Below are 16,630 nucleotides of genomic sequence, written 5' to 3' on the forward strand. Positions count from 1 at the left end.
TACAGGGTCGCTATGGGTCGGAACCAACTCGACGGCACTTGACAACAACATATATATAGCTGTTAATTGCCATCGAGTCGGTTCTAACCCATAGCAACCCGGTACAGCTGGGAGTTTCAAACTGCTGACCCTGAGGTTCGCAGCCCGGTTCGTAACTACTACGTTAGCGGCACATAACAACAATATATATATATTGTTGTTGTAAAGTGCCTTTGAGTTGGTTCCGACTCATAGATACCCTGTAAAGCGTTTCCGAAGAGTGGCTGGTGAATTTGAATCACCAACCCTGCAGTACAGTGCATTATACCATAGTGCCACACCAGTGGTGGTTAGGTGCCATGGAGTCGGTTTTGACTCATAGAGACCCTGTATAGGCTTTCCAAGGCTGTAATCTTTACTGGAGCAGAAAATCTCTCATCTTTTACCATGAAGCAACTGGTAGATATGAACTGCTGACCTTACAGTTAGCAGCCCAGATCACAATCCACTATGCTACCAGGGCTCCTTACATATATGGATATATATCACAATAAAAAGTTTCATTTTAAAAAAAGAGACATTCCCAAGATGGAAAATAAGAGCTAACCATTTGGATGAGGGGAAAGTGCACACCTACTTCATGCCTTCGTTGTTTTTAAGTGCCATCGAGGCAGTTCCACTTCATAGCAACCCTGTATAAGGTTTCCAAGGAGCAGCTGGTAGGTGTGAACTGCTGACCTTGTGGCTAGCAATCTAGTGCTTATCCTACAGTGCCACACCAGGACTTCATGCCTTTACTTAAACATAAAAAAACATTAGAAGAAAACATAGGGAAATATGCTGATAATCTTAGCATAGAGAAGACCTTCCAGGAAAAACATGGAACTTAGAAACCATAAAGAAAAACACTGACAGATCTGACTACATATTATAGGATAGACTAAAATGAGCTACAGAAAAGTGATTAAGACTGCATGAACACTGTCAAAAGCAGAAAATCAAAGGTGTCCCTGTCTTGTAGCTTGCCAAAATTATCTCCAAAATAGTAGTCTTCATTTATACCACTTGTGAGATGTTTTGCAAAACTAGATTCTTCTTCCCTACACTTTTGCCATGGCTATATTTTCTGCCACTCAAATGAATTCAAAAGATCTCATTTTAATTTGTATTGCTGATTCTTAGTTTTAAACAGCTTTTCTTGTTATTAGTCATTTTTAGTTTCTATGAAGTCCTGGTGTGGCACTGTGGGTTAATGCACTGGACTGCAAAGTCGTTTGAACTGTAAGGTTAGCGGTTCAAGTTCCCCAGCTGCTACTCGGAAACCCTATATAGGGTCGCTATGGGTCGGAACTATGGCACTTAACAACATTCTTGGGGGGAAAAAAGAACTGTTCCTACTTTCCTACTGGATTATCTATTTTTTGTGTGTGTGGTGCTACAGGATAGGCTGCTAACTGCAAAGTCAGCAGGTCAAATCCACCAGCCCCTCACTGGAAACCCATATTGTTGTTGTTGTTATGTGCCATGGAGTCGGTTCCGACTCATAGTGACCTTGTGCAGGGTTTCCAAGGCTGTAAGTCTTTACGGGAGCAGAAAGCCTCATCTTTCTCCCGTGGAACAGCTGGTAGTTTCCAACTGCTGACATTGCAGTTCGCAGCCTGATTTGTAAAAGTCCCTGTATATATCGCAACACAATGGTTCACAACAATTAATATTAAAATGAGAACATAGCAAACTGTTAATGGTGGCTGGATATGAGTGAATTGTGCCATTGAGCATGCACTGGAAATGATTCTGTCAAACAGATGACTGACAGTGGATTATGTGGCAAATCATTTGCAAATCAGTCATGGCTCTGTCTATGAAATAATCCATGACAGACTTGGGTTTCAAAAAGTTTGTGGAGGATGAGTACTGAAAAAACTCATGGAAGAACATAAACAGAAGTGCTTGGACATCTGCAAACAAAATTTGGACTGTTACTCAACAGAAGATAAAAGTTTCTTTTAAAAAAATCGTTACTGGTGACGAGACATGGATTTATCACTACGAGCTTGAGAGTAAATGGCAAAGTATGGAACTGAAACATCCTCAATCGCTGACCAAGTAAATGTTCAACCATCAGCTCAATAACTGGTGGTTATAGTTTTTCTCAAGAGCCAGTATTGGAACACTATTAGGAAAAAGGTTCAACCATCAACAGTGCTCGTTATAATGAGGTACTCATTGAAGAGCTAAAGCCTATACTTCAAATTCAACGCAGAGGACTACTATCCAAGGGCATTGTGATCTTGTATGACAATGCACATCTGCACACCTCTGCCCACACTGTTTTTAATAAGGAAATAAGAAAGCTTGTTGACAGATGGACAAAGTGTATTGAAAAGCAAGGAGAGTATGTTGAAAAATAATGTATTTGTCTTTTCTAAAAGTTGATTAAAATAAATTCTACAGCCAGAGTGCAGATAATTTTTCACTCACCCTTGTGTAATTTAAGGTAATGGAATTGTTCCACAAACTTTTTGAAGCCCCCTTATATGTTGTGTTTACCTAAATGAATTCAGTAATAAAAATTAGAAAATTATAACGAGTAATAAAGAAGCCTTGTAGATAAATGCATTTTTCAGGGTACTGTATTACAGAAGTACATTAACACTCTTAAATGAGGCTCATAAAATGTAGCTCAAAAAATATAGTTGTTGTTAAGTGCCATTGAGTCAGTTCCAACCCATAGCAACCCTGTATGGGATTCTGAGGAGCAGCTGGTAAGCTTGAACCACTGACCTTGCAGTCAAGCACATTAAACCCACAGCGCCACACCAGGACTCCAGTGCATAAAGTACAAGTCTCTAAAGTCAGATCTCATGAGGAAATGCAATAATGGTTGAGTTTACTGATTCATTTGGGATACACTAAGCTAACTTCATTTGTATAGCATTGAGTTCATGATGTACTTTTCATGCATCTAACAAAATTCCATGGCATTCTTTGATGCCCTCATGACGCTCACTCCTTTATTATTAATGTTATCAAAGGTGATGCAGTGGGTTAAGTAGTGGGCCGCTAACTACAATATTGGAGTCCTGGTGTGGCACTGTGAATGCGCCAGACTGCAAAGCCGTTTAAACTGCAAGATCGGTGGTTCAAGCTCACCAGCTGCTCCTCAGAAACCCTATACAGGGTCGCTATGGGTGGGAACCAATTTGAAAGCACTGAACAACAACAACTACAATATTAGTAGTTTAAATCTACCAGTCATTTCCCAGGGGAAAAATGAAGTTTGCTCCCATAAAGAATTACAATCTTGTAAACCCTAATGAATAGTTCTACTCTCTGTCCTATAGGTTCAATAGGAGTCAAAATCAAAACAACAGCAGTGATTTTTTTTGTTGTAGTTAACCCCTCTGAATATGATTTGCAAGTCTCCCTCCCCTACTAGGTCTCCATTTTCCAGCTGCTTATATTTGTATTCCCAGTATGTCGCATATATCATCATCCACACTTAAAGGAAAAGTGGCTATGAAGCAATTTGCCCCAAGTAACATGGCACAGGACTGGGCAATATTTTGTTCCATGTGCATGGGATCTCCATGAGACAGGGGTTGACGCGACAGCAGCTAACAACATAGCCATTATTTATTTTACATAAATTAAAATGACCTTATACTTTTTGTATGGTACATTTAAAAATACACCATCTCATCACTTTAACATTCACAAGTGACAGTTAAGGTGGGTTTGATAATCATTTTATTGATGAGAAGAACAAAAATTTACCAATACACACTGTTGTTGTGAAGTGCCGTCGAGTTGATTCTGACCCACAGCGACCCTGTATAGGGTTTCCAAGAAGCAACTGGTGAGCTTGAACCTCTGACCTTGCCGTTCAAACGATTTTGCTGTCTGACGCATTAGCCCACAGAGCCACACCAGGACTCCCATTCAAATCCTAGTCTTTATGAAATGTTGTTGTTGTTGTTAAGTGTCACCCAGTCGATTCCGACTCATAGTGACCCTGTATAGGGTTTCCAAGGAGTGGCTGTTGAGTTTGAACTATTGATCTTGTGGTCCAGTGCTTATCCTACAGCACCATACCAGGATTCCTTAGGAAGTATAGCTGTCTCGTTACAAACATAATAGGTATAGGAGCCCTGGTATGTGGTGCTGTAGGATAAGCATTGGACTGCTGACCCCAAGATTGGCAATTCAAACCCACTTGTTGCTCCTCTGAAACCCTATACAAGGTTCACTATGAGTTGGAACCTACTAAAAGGCGATTAACAACAATCTTTAGTTAACATCTTGGGGTAGGGACAGTGGAAGAGGAAGAGAAAGGGGAAGGAAGACAGTTAAAGCAATAGAACAGGAGGCTGGAGGTCTAACTAAAGACCATAAACTGGTATCATAGTGTCAATCACTTGTGCCACTTTGAAACTCAGCTTTGGCACAAAGGTTTTTCTTCATACTACCTTGTGTTCACAGAAGTCAATTGAAGGCTTGCTCATCTATCAACAGGCTCAAAGGCTAGATAGAGGGGCATAGAGCTAAGGAGGGCTTGGGGAAACAATACACAGGCTATGTGTGTGTATATGTGTGTGTGTGTGTGTGTGTGTATTTCATGTGTGGACAGAGCAGGGGAAGAAATGATGACACAAAAAGAAATGACACAAAGGAAAAGACTTTAAACATGATCTCACAGAACTGTGAGTTTCCCAAGAGTAGAGACTAAGTCTCATCATTTTCTGTCCTCAACATAGAAACACTCAGTAAATGCTTGTTGAGTTAAATGAAGAGAACTAAGATATGAGAGGGAAAAGGTAGATCATCATAATATTAACAAAAATAAGTTTCTATTTGATGAGTACTTCCTATGGGCCAGACATTGTACTAAGCACTTTAGATAATATATAAATTGTTAAAAAGGGTAATATTTACCTCTTTTCTAAGCTGGTATATATGGTGCTACTATGTTACTGGTGGCAAAAACTGATGGCTACTAGACAGACTCATTATGAGTTACTATGGTTACAGTAGAACCTTGAACAGAAGCTGAACAGTTGTAGGGGACTGTGTAGAGGGAGCGAGACCAAAGCAACCAATGTAATGTGCAGCACCAAAGAACTGGTTAAGACCCTTCAGAAGAGGGTATAAATGTGATTCCTTGACAAAGAAAAAACTACTTTGGTGGAACATTCATTTTCTCAATAGCCAAAATGACCAAAGAACAAACACCATCCCCTCCTCACCACTGAAGATCCCACACAGTCCTTAAGGAGCCCTGACTGGTTATCATTTTAATCACCTTGGCTGCCCAGCTCTTAGCTGTTGGAGACGTTAAGTGAAATAAGAGTATTAAATTAAGTGAAATAAGAGTATTAAATAAGTTACCATCTACTGACTATCTATAGTGTACTAGACTCTTACAAACGTTTTCTCATTTAAACCCAATTACCCTATGAATAGGATACATTTCCCAGATAAAGAAAATTTCCCAAAGTAACAAACTAGAAAGTGGCCAGGTCTCAAAAAACTATCTGACTCCAAAAGTTATGCTCTTTCTGCTTTATCAAGGTTTCTCAAACCTTTTCACCTAAATTCACCTCAAAAGGCAGAGAAAAGTAAAAGGTAGCTTTTTTTTGGGGGGGGGGGATGGCTACAAAGCTCACACTGGCCAAAGATGGGGCAATTTCATTAAGGATCACAACAGCAGTGAACTGAAACCTGTCAAATGTTTAAACTCATGTGTTCTAAGAGAAAGAAGAAAAGAGAAAGAACCCTTTGATGATGACAGGAAACCAATTTATTATCTAGAAAACTATGTGAGAATGAGAAAAGACGAGAAAAAAGCCTCTAGCATTTATCCTGTCTTCCTATGCAAACTGTATCAAGCAACCAAATAAAAGGTTAAACAACTCCTTATAAAATTAATTCCAGGTGTGGCGCTGTAGGATATGCACTGGACTGCATACCACAAGGTCAGTGGTAGTTCAAACCTACCAGCTGATTCTTGGAAATCCTGTACAGGGGTTGAATCAGAACCCACTAGAAGGTATTAACAATGAATTAGTAGATCTAAAGTAAAGTAGCATTAGAGATAGCTGTTAACATCCAAAAGAGGGGAAAAAAAATAATAACAAAAACCCAAGATATCACAACATAGTGAATGCTATGAATAAACAAACCACCACCAATATTTTTGTCAAAAAGAATGAACCTGAATTTTATCAAGGCTCTGAAATTTTCTCAAAACCTGAATTTTATCCAGCTGTCAATTTGAAGGAACTAAGAGGCCAGAGGAAAATGAATTGTACTGAGCATGCAATTATCAATATTCAGACTGCTAAGAAACTATAGGACAAATGCCCTGGGTTCTTCTACAGATATAAGAAAAGAAAATGAGAGAAGCTGTAGAGACAAATCACATTTTAATAAACAGAGTAAAATATAATATCTAGGTCTTAAACTAAAAATATCCCTGAAGTCATCTTGAAATCAAACAACAGTTTAAAGTAAGAGAGTCTGCCTTGAGCATTATGCTCTTTTATGGGATCAAATTAACAACAGCAACTCAAATGATTAGATAGGAAACCTTAGGGGGCATATGTTAATAAATGAAGAACAACTCAGACATGGAGGCTAAATACGGTTGCACAACTCAAAGAATGCAATCTATATTACTGAATTGTACATGTAGAAACCATTGAGTTGGTGTATTATTTGCTGTGTATATTCTCAAAAACAAAATAATATTTATGGAAAACATTAGGTCTAGGGATGCACACTTGGGCGACACAACTATAAAGGAATGCCACCAATTAATTGTTGTTAAGTGCCGTCAAGTTGATTCCCACCCATAGCGACCCTGTATAGGATTTCTGTGGAGCGGCTGGTTAGTTTGAACCACCAACCTTGTGGTTCAAACCAACTTTGCAGTCCCGTGCTTATCCTACAGTTCCACACCAGGGCTCCAAATAATTACAACTGTCATAATGCTACTGCCAGTTGCCATCAAGAGACAGCCCTGACTTTTGGTGACCTTAAGTATAAATGAAATGTTACCTGGTTCTGCTTCTTGATCAAGGTCTCAGATATTTTGTCAATCCTTCTCACTGAGGTGTTCCATGTTTCTCTGGCCCTGTAATTTGTCAACAGTGATGTCCTTTCCTAGAAACTGGTCTTCCCTGATGAAATGTTTGTTCAAAGTAAACAAGATGAGAAAGACTTGTTCTTGCTTCTGACAGTCCAGGATATATTCTACATTATTCCCCAACACTATAATTCAATTGCATCAATTCTTGTCTCCTTTTTACATTTCACCCCCAAAATTACCAAACAAAATTGATATTCCAGGAACTTAAAAACCTTCCCATTGAGTCTACTCCAATGTATGGCAGCTCCATGTGTTTCAGAGTAGAACTGTGTTCCACAGATCATAAGGACTTTAAACCAAGACACCTCTGAGTGGACTCAGAACTATTCCACAGGGTTACCAAGGCTGTGACCTTTCAGAAGCATATCACCAGGCTTATCTTCTCAGAAGCCTCTGGGTAGGTTCTAACCCACCAATCTTAGGTTAGTAGTTAAGTGCTTAATCATTTGCACCACCCAGTTGCCTTCCAGGAACACAAGCTTGTGGCTTCAAGAAAAGTTGCAAAGGACTACACAATGTCAGGGTTCAGACAATAACAGCACCTCTATCCACTAACCATTTTAGAAGCTCAATGTTATGCTAATAGCAGTCAATGATTTCATTTCCCCAATTCTGGTGTGGCACTGTAGGATAAACATTGGACTGCTAACCACAATGTCAGTAGTTCAAATCCATTAACCACACTCCTTGGAAATCTTTACAAAGTCACTATGAGTCAGAACCGACTTGACTGCATTTAACAACAATATCCTGTCTGCCTCACTCCCTAAAGCAAGTAGATATTACCAGTGACTGAAGGCTTAACAGTAGGTTCCATGATCCTGCTCTACTTTATATCCCCCACCTTCCAATACTAGCAAAGTGCCTCATATACAGGTAGAACTCAGATGCTCCCTAGATTAATTTAAAACAAAATGTCTAAGACTTTTTTGCATTGCTATTAAGAATGTAAGATGGTATAGTCACTTTGGAAAATAGTTTGGCAATTGTTTAATTCCATTCCTAGGTATATACCCCAGAGAAATGAAAATACATGTCCACAAAAACCTATAAACAAATGTTTATTTATGTTGTTGTTGTTGTTATGTGCCGTGGAGTCGGTTCCGACTCATAGCAGTTATTATTCGTAACAACCAAAAAGTGGAAATAAAATGCAATATTAATACAATGAAATACTATTTGACTCTAAAAAGGAATGAAATAATACATGCTACAACATGGATGAGCTCTGAGAACATGCTAGGTGAATCTGAAATGGCCCAAACGGGCAAATCTATAGTTAGTGGTTGGCAGAGAGGAAGCTGGGGTAGTGGTAGAGGTGGAGTTACCAGGCTTCTTTGGGGGGAAGGGGAGCACTGAAAATGTCCTAAAATTGATGTGGTAATAGTTGTACAACTCTGTGAACACACTCTGAATTGTATGCTTTATAGTCTCAAAACAGCTACTACATGAAAATCTAAAAAACACCCCAGGTTAAGCTAGGACACACTTTAGAATAAAACAAAGACAAGTGGGACCCAAGAATTTGCATTTCTGACAAGTTCCCAGGTGATGCTGCTATCTGGGGACTATACTTGCAGGACTACTGCAATAAAGGATTTCAAAATTACTTCTAACTGAAAGTAATGCTGAACAGCACCCAAGATTCAAGCATTTTGTTCAGGGACTGAGAAAATCAAGGAGAGGAAGAATAAAAAAAGCTAAAATTAACACTGTGTCAAACATTGCTCTGTGCCACGCAATACTCTATGCCAGTGGTTCTCAAAGTAGTTCCCTGACCACTAACCAACATCAACATCACATGGAAACTCATTGACTATGCAAATTCTTAAGCAACTCCTGTTGTAGTTATCTGCCATACAGTTCCGACTCATAGCGACCCTGTAACAGGGTTTCTTTACGGGAGCAGATAGCCTCATCTTTCTCCCGTGGAACAGCTGGTAGTTTTGAACTGCTGACCTTGCGATTCACAGCCCGATTCGTAACCACTACACTACCAGAGCTCCTTTAAAGCAACTCCTAGTCCTACATAATCAGAAATTGAGAATGGAATGCTCTAAAAATGATAAACACATGACAGTATATTCACACTTGGGAGACCTGGTGTGGCGCTGTGGGTTAATGCACTGGCCGGCAAAGTCAGTTTGAAACACCAGGTTGGCAGTTCAAGTTCACTAGTTGCTCTTTGGAAACCCTATACAAAGTCACTATGGGTTGGAACCGACTCAATGGCACTTGACAACAACATATTCAGACTTACCAATCTTTTTAAGTCTAAGTGACGCTAGTAAAAGATCATTCTAAAATAATTTGCTTCTCCCTACTCTTTTAATGACCATGTAACGATTAAGAAGAAAAAAGTTGGTTTCTTTTGATAACTAAGACTGCCGAATCAGAGAGTTGAAAAATTTTAACAATTTAGTCCAACATTCATTAACTTAATCAACAATCCTGACAGAATCCAATCCAACCTACCCCAACCAATCTTCAGCAAGAACAATCAATATTCACAAGAAGCAAAAATATATTGAAACTTTTGTAAAATCATCTTCTGGGGATCAACTAATGTCACCATTGCAATTTTCAGTCAAATGATTAAAAATGTTTTGTTGTTGTAAGTGCCATCGAGTTGGTTCCAACCCACAGCAACACTGTATAGGGTTTCGAGAAATGCCTGGTGAACCTGAACCATGGACCTTGTGGTTCCAACTGACTTTGCAGTTTTACACATTAACCCACAGTGTCACACTGGAACTAAAAAACTGAAATGCAGCCCAAACAAAACCTACATTTATTTTACCTCACAAAGAGCCACTCAACCACTCCTTTACTATTTTAAAACATTTCTATAATGAGAAGATCAAGCTGGTCAACAAGTACATCAAGTTTTAACAACTCAACTCCTATTACACATCAAATGAAAGGGCTTCCAAAGACACTTATGAGGCGAATTATTCCTGACATTAACATATAAGCATCTGGTAACCAGTCATTGAGAAAACGAATCAGAGACTAGTAAAGAAAAACACTAAGGGCTCAAATGCTTGTTGACTATCAATCTTACAAATGATGAGATTGGAGTCCTGGTGTGGTGCTGTAGGATAAGCAATGGACTGCTAACTGCAAGGTCAGCAATTCAAACCTACCAGCCGCTCCTCAAAAACCTTATACAGGGTCACTATGAGTTAGAACTGACTCAACAGCACTTAACAACAAATAATGAGATCATTGTAAAGCATCATAATAAGGTCACACACCAGATTAACAATTTAATCTAAGTGCACACAAGGTTAACAGGAACGTGAAGGGCAAATTATTTCCAAAGCAACCAAATTTGGCTTTCAATAATACTTTGAATCCATGGTGTAAAACACGAAAAATCAACAGCATTTTCATTGTTAGTTTGCTATTATAGCTATAGAAATAATTCAAATATTGAAATGTCTCTGTGCAAAGCTCTTTATCAATAATTTGCAGTTTTTCTAGTTTCACAAACAGGATTAGAAGGTGTACATGACTTTGTTCAAACTTTGTAACTTCAGAAAACCCAGGAAAGAAGCAAATACTTAATTGCTATATCCCCAGTACTAATTAAATAGAATGTGATAAAAGTGAATTTTGTTGAATGAATGGACTTCAACGCAATTCTCCCCCAATTTACATTTGTTTAATAGTCAATTTTCAAATAAAATTTTTATTTCTTCATTAATGAGCAAAGAATTGAAAGACCTGAACTCATGACCCATAGCACTGTTGATTTCGAATCACACTGCAACCAAATACCTCGAAAAATTTTCATTTATGAACTCCATCCTTTCTACCGTTTCAACTTGAAGCTACCGCAATATTAAAGGCAGGCACAAGGGTCTTTGCTCTCCTTATCTGTGACTATCTGCCCAATTTTTTTATTTTATTTTTTTTGCTCGAGGGAAGGACATACAGTATGGCCAGTGCGGCACAAGAAATGAGCAGTTTAAATGGACTTTATGCTAGGAAACATCATTTGCAAAAGGAATAAAATGAAAAGCAGCAGGAAAGCTGAACATAAGAACATAAAAGGTAGCTCTCAAAAACTGTGTGATTATCATTTTCAAGAATTATTATCACAAAGGAAGCAATTAGGCCAAAAGACTAATGGCCCACATGAACCATAGTCTCCTCTAGAAAACTAGATGCTGCCCAGCAATTATTACCAACCGTTCTAATCAGGGACAAAATAGAAGGTCTGGATAGAATGGGAGAAGAATGTAGAACAGAACTCAAATTCATAAAAAACACCAGATTTACTGGTCTGATAGAATCTCAGTGAAAACTTCCATAGGTCATCCTTTTAATGTGAAAATGAAGCCACTTCCAGAGGCTACTTCTCTACGAAAATAACAGACTGGCCAATAAAATGCACAATAACACCCATGCGGAATGTGCGCCTCAGAATAATCAACTGTGTAAGACCAAAAGAACATTTGCCCACTAAGATGAGAAGGCAGGTAGGGGCAGGGAAACCAGAGGAATAGAAACAGGAAGCTCAGGGTGGAAACAGGGAAACACTGACACATGGTGGAGATTGCAACCAATATCATGGAACATTTTTTGGTATGAATTATTGAATATAAAACTTATTTGCTATGTAAACTTTCACTTAAAGCAAGTAAAATGCTCCAAAAAATTATATTATAGGCAGAGGAATCCACCACTGCCTTTATAGCTTAGAAGTTATGAGTCAAAGCAACTGAGATATTAACACCAAAAAAACAGAAAGCAACCTTATAAGACAGTATAAAAATAATTAAACCAGCTAAGGAAATTAAAACCATGCAAGAAAACCCCCAAAGGCACAGTCAGTTCACCATCCAGGAAACATTAGCTTCTTCTACCAGGAGGCCTACTTTTCATGTGAAGCAGTAAGCAGGGTCAAGACATGGAATTAAAAGTATCAATTAAGTCAAACTTTTCCACAGAAAAAGGAATTTGTTATTTTGACATTATGCCTAGGCCAGCAGCATCAACTCCAACTGGGATATGGAAGGTTACTGTAATAGTTTTAGTATATTGGGGTCTTCCAATACTTTAAGCAAGGTCATTGCTTTTAGGTGCCAAGTCTACTCAGACTTATAATGAATCCATGTATAACATAACAAAATGTTGACCAGTTCTGCACTTAACAATTGTTGATATAGAGTCGATTGCTGCATCCACTATTGAGAAAACTAGATGCTGCCCAGCCCCCCCCTCCCCCAAAAACATGCGGAAAACACCACAGGAAAATTTCTTCAACAGTAAATCAAAAGAAAAAACAGGCAAAACAAAAGAGAGGGAACCTACAGATTAAAACAGATTTAAGACATATATCAAGCATTTACAATAAATGAACTTTCTTTGAATTGATTCAAACTATAAAAAAAAATTAAAAAGAAAGAAAACCAGAGAAATCTGAACACCAACTGTATATCTGATGATGGTGGTGGTGGTGGTGATAGTGATAATGTGCCGTGGAGTTGGTTCCGACTCATAGTGACCCTGTACAAGGTTTCTGAGGCTGTAAATCTTTACGGGAGCAGAAAGTCTCATCTTTCTCTGGCGGAACAGCTGGTAATTTTGAACTGCTGACCTTGAAGTTCACAGTCCAATTACACAGTACAAGAGCTCCTTATATCTGATGATATTATCACTTAAATATTTTAATTGTGATCATGGTATTGAGACTACAATCTTAATCGTTTAGAGGTATAAACAGATGTGTTACAAATAATATAAAATCATGGATTTATTTCAAAATAATCCAGTGAGGGAGAGGCAATGGGTTAAAGTATAGGTGAAATAAAATGGTTGCAAATTGAAAAACGCTTCAACTGGATGATGGGTACACAGTAATTTCATTAAATGCTTTCATTTTTTGCATGTTTGAAATTTTTCATAATTCTTTAATCAATTGGTTAGACATTAGAATCTCACCATTTTTTGTCAATGTTATTCCTTTTAAAAAAAATCATTTATGGACAGAAATCAATTTAATTCAGCAAAGACAGATCCAGACTATAGGAAAAAAAAAAAAAAAAAAAAAGTAGCTCAATCACAAAATGGAAGTACATATGCCACCACCATATCCATTCCAGGAAGTAAAATACAAATACTACCCACAAAAATCTACAAAACTAACCTAGAATCACAGCCAATCATACTCATCCTGGTGGAAAATGTCAATACTGCCAAGAGCTTCGGGAGCCTTCCTACAAATTTGGTCTGCTGGTTCCTCTGATGTACCAACCGACTCAAGTCAGACTAGTGGAGGACCTATAAAAAATGTGAGGGAGAGACACACATTAGGTTGTGAAGGAGTTAACCATCACATTAATACTCAAACGTAAGCACAGTTATTTACTGTTCCTGAATCAATAGCCCTCATGAATCAATTTGTATTTTTTAGGAGTAGGAAATCAAGAATTCAGAACAGCTACTCAAACCTCAAAGTCGGTTTGAATCCCAAGGTCAGCAGTTCAAGCTCACCAGCTGTTCCCCGGAAACCCTATACAATACAGGGTCGCTATGGTTTGGAACCAACTTGACGGCACTTAACAACAAATGAGAACCACAGTGGTTCGAGCTCACCAGCCACTCCAAAGGTAAAAAATGCCGTTTTCTGCTCCCACAAAGATTTACAGCCTCAGAAACCCTATACAGAGTTGCTATGAGTCAGAACTAATTCAATGGCACAACAACATAACAATACCTCTAATCAAACACCCCTGTTTGGTTCTGAACCCAAAAGATATTTTTTGTTGTTAAGTGCTGTCAAATCAGTTCGGATTCAGCGACCCTCTGTAGGGTTTCTGAGGTTTGTGTAGGGTTTCTGAGGAACAGTCAGTGAGTTTGAACCGCTGACCCTGTAATTAGAAGTCCAGCGCTTATCATACAGTGCCACACCAGGAGTCCAAATGATATTATTGTTTGGTCAGGTAGTGGTTACGAATTGGGTTGCTAACCTCAGCAACAGCAGTTCAAAACTACCAGCTGTTCTGTAGGAGAAAGATGAGGCTTTCTGCTCCTGTAAAGATGTACAGCCTTGGAAACCCTGTACAGGGTCGCTATGAGTCGGAATCAACACATTACCACCACCACCACCAAGTGCCATCAAGGCAGTTCCTACTCATAGTGACCTTGTATAGCAGGAGCGAGGAACCTTTTTTTCTGCCAAAATGTCTATCATTCACAGGCCATACAAAATTATCAACTTAAAAATTAGTTGCTCCTGTAAAGATTTACAGCCTCAGAAATCCTATACAGGGTCACTATGAGTCAGAACCGACTCCATGGCACGTAACTACCACCACCACCAAAGTGATGGTGTGGTGCTATGGGTTAATGCACTGGATGGCAAGTTGAGTTTGAACCGCAAGGTCAGTGGTTCAAGCTCACCAGCCACTCCTCATAAACCCTATACAGGATCACTATGATCCAGAACCGATTCTACAGCACTTAACAATGTGATGGTGTGGTGCTGTAGAATAAGCACTGGACCACAAGGTCAGCTTGAACTGCAAGGTTTGCTGAGCAAATCCACCAGCCACTCCTCGGAAATCCTATACAGGGTTGCTGTGGTCAGAACTGACTCAATGGCACAAAATTACAACACTGTGATAGCTGGAACTGCAGTTGCCTTGGCAGGGCCACACCAAATGATTTCACAGGCCTCTCTGATAGTGTAGTGGTTACGAATCAGGCTGCTAACCTCAAGGTTGGCAGTTCGAAACTATCAGCTGTTCTGTGGGAGGAAGATGAGGCTTTCTGCTCCTGTAAAGTAAAGATTTAAAGCCTAGGAAACTCTGTGCAGGGTCACTATGAGTCAGAACCGACTCCACGGTACTAAACAACAACATACCGCCCAAGGAGCCCTGGTGTGGAGCTGTGGGTTAATGCGCCAGACTGCAAATCTGCTAGAATTGCAAGGTCGGCGGTTCAAGCTCACCAGCTGCTCCTTGGAAACCCTATACAGGGTCGCTATGGGTCGGAATCGACTCAACGGCACTTAACAATAACATACGTCCCAAGGGCTGAAGGGCCCCCACCCCTGCTATATAGGGTTTCTGAGGAGTGGCTTGTTGTTGTTGTTGTTAAGTGCCGTCGAGTCGGTTCCGATCCATAGCGACCCTGTACAGGGTTTCCGAGGGTGTAAATCCTTACGGGAGTAGAAAGCCTCATCTTTCTCCCGCGGAGCGGCTGGTAGTTTCGAACCGCTGACCTTAAGGTTCGCAGCCCGATTCGTAACCACTACGCTACCAGAGCTGAGGAGTGGCTAGTGAGTTTAAACTGCTAACCTTGTGGTTCAAACCGACCGAGCGGTCCAGTGCTTATCCTAGAGTGCCACACCAGTACTCCAAATGATATTATGTTGTTGTTGTTATGTGCCGTCGAGTCAGTTCTGACCCTGTATAAGGCTTGTAAATCTTGATAAATAATAAACATGCAGGTTGAACTTTGCCACTGAACTGTAGACAAAGTTTTTAATTTGTAGTGCCACTCCTTTAGAGATCTATCTAAAATAAATTAAACCTTTGAGGTCACACCTAGATGGTTTATCATTTTCCAGATTTATTCTAGTTCTGAATGGCAAGAGTCATCTGAGGTTTAGTTCATTTCTGATCACTGTTTAAGTCGTAAAAGGCACCAAGTCAAAATCTCAAAACAGAATGCGATGTCCTATAATGGAAGGAAAAATTCAATTACCCACACCCAGAAGCTCAAAACTATAGTCCACACAGTTAATTACTGGATGATTATCCATGGTGTTCTGGTGTGGCACTGCAGGATAAGCACTGGACTGCTAACAGCAAGGTTGGCAGTTCAAACCCACCAGCCACTCCATAGAAGATGTGGCTTTCTGCTCCCGTGGTGCTGTGAGATAAAGCACTGGACCACAAGGTTGGTGGTTCAAATTCTCCAGCCCCTCCTTGGAAACCCTATAGAGGGTTGCTTTGAGTCGGAACCGATTTAACTACCAAGATTTATAGCCGACTGAATAGCAACTAACAACAATATATGGGAAATTTTTAATCCTAGGTAAACTTCCTACCACCATATAGATTCCTATTCCCACTTCAATCACCATAATCCAAAGTAATAAAAAAAAAAAGTACTCATTTTAATAAATTAACTCCAAGTAGAATAAAACCCACTGAAATTCATTCCATCAAATCAATGGACTCACAAGTCATTTTCATTTGCTAAGTAGGTTGGAAAATGGAGTCCTGATGCTGCAATGCAGGATAAGCACTGGGCTGCTAAATCACAAGGTTGTAAGTTCAAAAGCAACCAGCCAATACACCTCAGAAACCCTATACAGTGCCACACCAGAACAGCAACAACATTGTTGTTGTTAAGCACCGTCAAGTCAGTTACGATCCATAGCGACCCTGTATAGGAGCAGCTGGTAAGCTTGAACGACCAGCTTTGCAGTTTAAACGGCTTTGCAGTCTGCCACAGTAACCCACAGCACCACACCAGGAC

General features: G+C 39.5%; 1 protein-coding gene across 1 annotated transcript in view; it reads right to left on the reverse strand.

The window, feature by feature from the left end:
- HUWE1 (HECT, UBA and WWE domain containing 1, E3 ubiquitin protein ligase) overlaps positions 1-16,630 on the reverse strand; it is a 198,439-nt gene that overhangs the window by 176,328 nt on the left and 5,481 nt on the right. The window contains exon 2 of the mRNA XM_006875251.1: positions 13,287-13,420. The gene's annotated coding sequence lies outside the window, so the exon portion shown is untranslated. The remainder of the gene's footprint in view (positions 1-13,286; positions 13,421-16,630) is intronic.

Source organism: Chrysochloris asiatica, unplaced genomic scaffold, assembly GCF_000296735.1.
Source record: "Chrysochloris asiatica unplaced genomic scaffold, ChrAsi1.0 scaffold00315, whole genome shotgun sequence".
NCBI lineage: Eukaryota > Metazoa > Chordata > Mammalia > Afrosoricida > Chrysochloridae > Chrysochloris > Chrysochloris asiatica.